The sequence below is a fragment of the Balaenoptera musculus genome, chromosome 1, assembly GCF_009873245.2.
Source record: "Balaenoptera musculus isolate JJ_BM4_2016_0621 chromosome 1, mBalMus1.pri.v3, whole genome shotgun sequence".
Classification (NCBI taxonomy): Eukaryota; Metazoa; Chordata; class Mammalia; order Artiodactyla; family Balaenopteridae; genus Balaenoptera; species Balaenoptera musculus.
The window spans coordinates 52,560,356-52,569,045 of record NC_045785.1 but is presented as its reverse complement, the minus strand read 5'-3'; the positions used below and the strand labels follow the sequence as shown (position 1 = coordinate 52,569,045).

Here is an 8,690-nt window from a genome sequence, read left to right as displayed (position 1 = left end):
TGCAATACCCTACCACCTACATAAGAAAAGGTAAGAAACTCAAATTCAGTTTGCTTAAGTAGGAACTTCTTACTAATGAGTTGTTGGCTGCATATGAACTGTTGTGTCATCACTCCTCCATTCCCCATGAGTTACTCACTTCTCAGGTCAGATGAGACTAGCTCTAAGAGAACCACTCCAAGAAATTGGGGCTGCCTGCAAGAAGGGGAACCTGGCTTCTCACTCCTCTCTGGATGCTGGCTGAGTTATAGACAGTCTCAGGCCCATGAAGGTGCTGCCTCTCAAGCAGAGGAGAGTGAGAAAGTTCTTGGGATTTTGACACATGATCCCTTCCCTATAGGTGGGGGCATATGTGAGCCCAGCATGGCTTGTCTGAGCACCCTGAAGGTGGGAGCCAGAGGAGCAGTTGGCAACAGCAGGGTAAGGAGAAAAAGCCACAGAGGAGCAGTGACGCCACTATTCAGCATGGAAGGGATGCCTGAGTTTTCTACAGGCCCAGAGGATATTTTGAAGGTAACTGGATTTAAAGCTCCTTGAAGGTCGTCCCAGCAGAAAATGGCAGTAAGGTGATTGCAAAAGCTGAGAGTGAAGGAGGGCAAGATATCAGCTGGATTGTGTGTCACTCACATGAATGTCAGGGGCTGCACAGTGTGTAGGTCCTCAGGGTGCCTCCAAGTAATCCACAAGCAACTGGCCAAAGACCAGCGTATGGAAGCCTCTAGAGACAGGCAGGAGTAGCCGAGGGAAACATAAAACATTAACAGCAGCACTAGGAAAGGATGTTTCTCTCTCTTCTTCCTCTTCCCCTCCCTTTTACCCCAAATCTGGAGATCCAGTAGAAGTGAGGAGAATACACCCAGACATACACTTCTCATTCCCCGCTGAAGATTCCTGCCCATGACTCAGGGCTATGTTGAGGGTTGCAAATCAGGGGATGTTGGGAAAAGCAGAAATTTTAAATTGGGAGTGAGACTGAAACTTTGGTTTAGGCTCAATGAAACTTGATGTTATAACTGAAAGTGACATTTTCCTTCTGGATCCATTTTGCTCTCAAGATCCCATGCTTGTTGATGGATGAAGAAAACTTCAGACTTGCCAATGAAAGGTAATGCAGCCTTTCCTCACTTACCCAGAGAGGAGTCCATACAGCATTGTCTTGGGTTCTCATTGTAACTTAAAGGGAAACGTTCACAAAGTTTAGAACACCTGATGTCCCACAGATGAAGGAGGAGGATGTCCTCAAATTCCAAGCAGCAGAAACCCACTTAGGTGGCACCAACCTTGACTTCCAAATGGAATAATACATCTCCTAAAGGAAAAGTGATGGCATCTACATTATAGATCTGAAGGGGACCTGGGAGAAGCTTCTGCAGATGGCTTGTGCCATTGCTACCATTTAAAAACTGACTGATCAGTGTCATATCTTCCAGGAACACTGGCCAGAGGGCTGTGCTGAAGTTTGCTGCTGTCACTGGAGCCACTCCTATTGCTGCCCGCTTCACCCCTGGAAACTTCACTAACCAGATCCAGGCAGCCTTCCAGGGGCCGCGTCTTCTGGGGGTTACTGATCCCAGGGCTGGCGACCAGCCTCTCACAGAGGTGTTGTACGTTAACCCACCAACCACAGCTCCCTGTAACACAGACTCTCCTCTGCGCCCTGTGGACACTGCCATCCTTGCAGCAACAAGGGAGTTCACTCAGTGGGTCTGAGGTGGTGGATCCTGGCCCAGGAAGTTCTGCACATGCGTGGTACCATCCCGTGTGCACACCATGGGAGGTCACGCCTGATCTCTGCTTCTACAGAGGTGCTGGAGAGACTGAAAAGGAAGAGCAGGCCATGCTGAGAAGGCCATGGCCAAGGAGGAGCATCGGGGTGAATGGACTGCTGCAGCTCCCAAGTTCACTGTGTTCTACCCGCGGTCGCAGATGGGTCTGAAGGCACAGGTGTCTCTGTGCCTGCCCAGAAGTTCCTGCACAAGACGGGAGCCCTCAGCCCGCCACTGAGGACTGGTCTGCAGCTCCCACTGCTCAGGTCACTGAAAGGGTAGGAACAACCACGGAGTGGTCTTAAGCTGTTCTTCCCCAGGCTTTAAATAGAATGGAAATAAGATTAGCAGAAAACAGTTTCTTAAAAAAGAAAAGAAAAGGTAAAAGAAAGGTAATGCAGTCTCTGAGTTTAAAACTGTCCCAGGTAAATATCCTGTGGATTCTGCTATTAAGACTATCGGGACCACGTTTTCCTTCTCAAGGTGTTTCCCCTCTTCCTCTTTATTTCTGTGATGGTGTCTAAGTTTAGGCAGAAGTTTACACATCTTCTTCACAGTGGGAAGGGAAATCTCTAATCTATGTACCATGTCCTCATTTTACAGGTAAGAAAAGGAAGGTCAAGTAGCCAGTTAAGGGCACGTAGCTGGTGAGGGGCACAGCTCCCTCTGTAGGTAAGCAGAGGTTGACGTACACAAGTGCAAGAGCACCTGGTGGATGGATTAGGCAACTGACATGTCATATTAGAAAAATGAGGAACGTGCTAGCCAGGTTGGGTGGCCATGGTGCCAGATCTTGGCACACTTATCAGGACACTCTCAGACTCATATAATAACACATCAGCCTAACACATTGGAGTCATTTCTATATTTCTGAAAGATAGACATGGTCTAGTAAAGGACATAGGACTTCACATGTTTCAAAATACGGTTGGTACTATTTGTTCCATGCACTTATTCCTCATTCCTCTGTTAATATCTATTTTGTGTGTTTTACACATAAGGTAAAGTTCTAGGCACTGAGGATAAAGAAAAACAAGACAGATAGCCCCTGCACTTACAGAGCTTTTATTCTAAAAAGGAAGGGAGAGAATAAAAACTAATTGCACAACATAGGCCTTATTACAATTTTTGATAAGTGCTCTGATAGAGAAATTTAGCATCCCATGGGACCGTAAAATAGGACATGACCTATTTGGTGGGTCAGGGAATCTTTTCTTGAGGGAATGACCTTTGAGCTAAGCCAGAAAAGATGAATAGAAGGTAGCCAAGGGGAAGGAAACTGTTCTAAGAATGTTCCAGATTACATGTGTGCTATTCATATTGGGACAGAGCGTGGCTCAGCCACTGACTTGAAAAAGAGCTGGGGCCACTGGACAGTGGTAAGGTCAGTTGTACAGACTGTAGATTAAGTAGGTATTGGATCCTGTCTATGGCCCACCAGGCAGTGCATGCAGGAATAATCTTACTGGGAGTTTACTGGGAGGACCCGGGAAATGGAAGAAATAGCCAAAATATACCTGTATCATTTCCACCGTGCTTTCAATATGATGTGACAGAAAATTCACCTAGTAGTACTTAAAACTGAGGTTAGCAAACTTTTTCTGCTAAGGGCCAGCTAGTAAATAGTTTAGGCTTTGCAGGTCATGCTGTCTCTGTTGTAACCACTCACCTCTGCAGGTACAGCACGAAAGTAGCCAAAGACAATACATGAACACTGGAGCATGGCTGTGTTCCAATAAAGCTTTATTTATTGGCTCATGGGCTGTAATTTGTGGATATCTGGCATGATATAGGATACTTGAGTTTCACTTAGCAAGAGGTCTAGTAGTGGTGGGAGGTTTTAGGGTCAATTCAGCACCATCACGAGGTGACAGAGCTGGAGAATCCTGTGCTTCCCTATGCTCATGTAGCGAATAAAACCAGACCGTAGGTTTTGTTTGTTTGTTTGTTTGTTTTAAAATGCCAGTTTATTAAATTAATAGTCAAGGGGTCATAGATCCTTGAAGAAATTCACTGAGACGTTTCTTGAAGGAGAGAAGTCAGGGGTTTTTAAGAGCTAAATGAGAAGGAGCGGTTCATGGTGGTTAGGCTAACTAAGGATAGAAACTAGTACTCTGGACAGAGCAGAGTAAATCCATTAGCTGTCCAGGATTTGTCAATATCAGTGGCGATGTTCATTGGTCAGCAAAGGGTCTTCAGTTTTGTCCAGTAGGGATCTGATTCCTGGGGTCCTTCAAAGTTCACTGTCCTTTATCAGGTTCTGCTGTTTAGAAAAAGTTGTGACAAAAACACATCAGTTTTGATCTCTCCTAGGCAAATGTTGCTTTAAGTGGGAATTTTATCTTTTACCGTTAGTTTCCAGATGGCTGCTGAAATTCCAAGCATCACTTGTTTAAGGGACAGCATCTCATCAGCAGGGAGAGCTCTTGCTCACAGCACTCCCTCTTATATCAGGGAAGAAATCTTTCCCAGAAGCCTCCTACTCACTACTGCAGTCTTACTCCGATGTCTCATTGTCTAAAACTAGGTCCCATGTACACCTCTATACCTATCACTGGCAAAGAGACCCTGGGCTTCCTGTCTGATACCTGAGCAGTGCTGGGCATCTGTTAGCAGGGAGGAAGGACTTAGATAGTTGTTGGGAAGGCCACCAACTCTGTCCCTCAACAACCATTACTGGCCTTCCTTCTTGTTAACAGAAAATGCAGAGACAATGGGAGACCATTGGTACTGAAGAAGCTGTCTAATAGAGAAATCTAAAACAGTTCTGCAAGAAATTTTAGGAGGCTCTTTAGAGTACAGTCCCTGATAATAGGCTGAGTGTTCTGAACGACCTTCAATTGCCTTGGCGGCTAATGAGAATTATGATATCTTATCTGTTTGGAGATTTGGATTTTGTTTTTCATTAGAATACTTGAAGGGGAACGTCCCTCCATGCAATCCCTCTTCCTAGGTACACACAGAACCAATCTAAGGAAAAAGCTTGAGGACAGGAAACTCCAGTTTACCTATAAAGCAAGCATACTTATAGTTTAAATAATCAGCCATAGGTTATTGGATTTCTTCTCTCTGTTTATACTCTACTTTTATGAGAAACTGGCAAAGTATATATACACATGCCAACATGAGGGATTTAGTAAGAAAAGCCATTTCCAGGGTATGTTATAATTAAAGTCATACTAATTCAGTCCAATCCTTAAACACCTACTCCACCTCACTCTGCACTGTGGGATAATGATATAATTATAACCCTGAGGCATTGCAGGACATGGGAGAAAGAATGAACCCTTCAAGTCTTTATATTAATTGTATGTTACTGTTGTCTAATTATTTGTCAGGAGAAGACGATGAAGAGTGATGATAAAAGCTTAAAAGTTTTTGCAGCTGGCAGACTCCGGATCCCAGCTCTGCCACTTAGTAACTGCCTGCCACAGTTTCCTCATCTCTGTTGCTAGGAGTTTTTTTGGCATCCTCAAGGGAAGTTTTAGTGCATAGAAAGATTAATCAGAGGCTTAGTTTGGTTTTTTAAATTAATTTTTAAAATTAAAGTTACAAATTGAAAACTTGAATTCTTCTTTAAGCTTTTAAGTTCGGCTTCAAATCTTATTAATCCATTTATAAGGCTAGTAAAGTTTTTGTTGAATTTTATCCTATTTATTTAGAATTTTATTTATTTTTTATATAGCAGGTTTTTTTAGTTACCTATTTTATACATATTGATGTATACATGTCAATCCCAATCTCCCAATTCATCCCACCACCCCCCTCCCCCCACTTTCCCGCCTTTGTGCCCATACGTTTGTTCTCTACATCTGTGTCTCTATTTCGGCCTTGCAAACTGGTACATCTGTACCATGTTTCTAGAGTCCACATATATGCGTTAATATATGATATTTGTTTTTCTCTTTCTGACTTACTTCACTGTGCATGACAGACTTTAGGTCCATCCACGTCTCCACAAATGACCCCATTTAGTTCCTTTTTATGGCTGAGTAATATTCCATTGTATACATGTACCACATCTTCTTTATCCATTCGTCTGTTGATGGGCATTTAGGCTGCTTCCATGACCTGGCTATTGTAAATAGTGCTGCAATGAACATTGGGGTGCATGTGTCTTTTTGAATTATGGTTTTCTCTGGGTATATGCCCAGTAGTGGGATTGCTGGGTCATATAGTAATTCTATTTTTAGTTTTTTAAGGAACCTCCATACTGTTCTCCAGAGTGACTGTATCAATTTACATTCCCACCAACAGTGCAAGAGGGTTCCCTTTTCTCCACACCCTCTCCAGCATTTGTTGTTTGAAGATTTTCTGATGCTGCCCATTCTGACCCGTGTGAGGTGATACCTTATTGTAGTTTTGATCTGCATTTCTCTAATAATTAATGATGTTGAGCAGATTTTCAGGTGCCTCTTGGCCATCTATATGTCTTCTTTGGAGAAATGTCTATTTAGGTTTTCTGCCCATTTTTTGATCGGGTTTTTTTTTTAATATTGAGTTGCATGAGCTGTTTATATATTTTGGAGATTAATCTTTTGTCCGTTGATTCATATGCAAGCATTTTCTCCCATTCCGAGGGTTGTGTTTTCGTCTTGTTTATAGCTTCCTTTGATGTACAAAAGCTTTTAAGTTTCATTAGGTCCCATTTGTTTATTTTTGTTTTTATTTCCATTTCTCTAGGAGGTGGGTCAAAAAAGACCTTGCTGTGATTTATGTCAAGGAGTGTTCTTCCTCTGTTTTCCTCTAAGAGTTTTATAGTATCCGGTCTTACATTTAGGTCTTTAATCCATTTTGAGTTTATTTTTGTGTATGGTGTTAGGGAGTGTTTTAATTTCATTCTTTTATATGCAGCTGTCCAGTTTTCCCAGCACCACTTATTGAAGATGCTGTCTTTTCTCCATTGTACATGCTTGCCTCCTTTGTCATAGAATAGTTGACCAAATGTGCATGGGTTTATCTCTGGGCTTTCTATCCTGTTCCATTGATCTATATTTCTGTTTTTGTGCCAGTACCATATTGTCTTGATTACTGTAGCTTTGTAGTATAGTCTGAAGTCAGGAGGCCTGATTCCTCCAGCTCTGTTTTTTTCCCTCAAGACTGCTTTGGCTATTCGGGGCCTTTTGTGTCTCCATACAAATTTTAAGATTTTTTGTTCTAGTTCTGTAAAAAATGCCATTGGTAATTTGATAGGGATTGCATTGAATCTGTAGATTGCTTTCGGTAGTATAGTCATTTTCACAGTATTGATTCTTCCAACCTAAGAACATGGTATACCTCTCCATCTGTTTGTATCATCTTTGATTTCTTTCATCAGTGTCTTATAGTTTTCTGAGTACAGGTCTTTTACCTTCTTAGGTAGGTTTTTTCCTAGGTATTTTATTCTTTTTGTTGCAATGGTGAATGGGGTTGTTTCCTTAATTTCTCTTTCTGATCTTTCGTTGTTAATGTATAGGAGTGCAAGGGCTTTCTGTGAATTAATTTTGTATCCTGCAACTTTACCAAATTCATTAATTAGCTCTAGTAGTTTTCTGGTGGCATCTTTAGGATTATCTATGTATAGTATCCTGTCACCTGCAAACAGTGACAGTTTTACTTCTACTTTTCCAATTTGTTTTCCTTTTATTTCTTTTTCTTCTCTGATTGTGGTGGCTAGGACTTCCAAAACTATGTTGAATAATAGTGGCGAGAGTGGACATCCTTGTCTTGTTCCTGATCTAAGAGGAAATACTTTCAGTTTTTCACCATTGAGAATGATGTTTGCTGTGTGTTTGTCATATATGGTCTTTATTATGTTGAAGTAGGTTCCCTCTATGCCCACTTTCTGGAGAGTCTTTCTCATAAATGGGTGTTAACTTTTGTCAGAAGATTTTCTGCATCCATTGAGATGATCATTTGGTTTTTATTCTTCAGTTTGTTAATATGGTATATCACACTGATTGATTTGCGTATATTGAAGAATCCTTGCATCTCTGGGATAATTCCCACTTGATCGTGGTGTATGATCTTTTTAATGTGTTGTTGGATTCTGTTTGCTAGTATTTGGTTGAGGGTTTTTGCATCTATATTCATCAGTGATATTGGTCTGTAATTTTTTTTGTGTGTGTGATATCTTTGTCTGGTTTTGGTATCAGGGTGATGGTGGCCTTGTAGAATGAGTTTGGGAGTGTTCCTTCCTCTGCAATTTTTTGGAAGAGTTTGAGAAGGATGGGTGTTAGCTCTTCTCTAAATGTTTGATAGAATTCACCTGTGAAGCCATCTTGTCCTGGACATTTGTTTGTTGAAAGGTTTTTAACCACAATTTCAATTTCATTAGTTGTGATTGTTCTGTTCATATTTTCTATTTCTTCCTGGTTCAGTCTTGGAAAGTTATACCTTTCTAAGAAGTTGTCCATTTCTTCCAGGTTGTCCATTTTATTGGAATAGAGTTGCTTGTAGTGGTCTCTTATGATGCTTTGTATTTCTGCGGTGTCCATTGTAACATCTCCTTTATCATTTCTAATTTTATTTTATTTTATTTTTTTAAATGTGATAGCCGCTTTTTTTAAAATTAATTAATTAATTAATTAATTAATTTATTTTTGGCTGTGTTGGGTCTTCGTTTCTGTGCGAGGGCTTTCTCTAGTTGCGGCGAGCGGGGGCCACTCTTCATCGCGGTGCGCGGGCCTTTCACTATCGCGGCCTCTCTTGTTGCGGAGCACAGGCTCCAGACGCGCAGGCTCAGTAGTCGTGGCTCACGGGCCCAGTTGCTCCGCGGCATGTGGGATCCTCCCAGACCAGGGCTCAAACCCGTGTCCCCTGCATTGGCAGGCAGATTCTCAACCACTGCGCCACCAGGGAAGCCCTCTAATTTTATTGATGTGAGTCCTCTCCCTCTTTTTCTTGATGAGTCTGGCTAAAGGTTTATCAATTTTGTTTATCACC

At 41.8% G+C, this 8,690-nt stretch overlaps 1 pseudogene; it reads left to right on the top strand.

The window, feature by feature from the left end:
- The first annotated feature begins 363 nt into the window (after positions 1–363).
- Positions 364–2,071, top strand: LOC118897857 (annotated as a pseudogene).
- Positions 2,072–8,690: the final 6,619 nt, after the last annotated feature.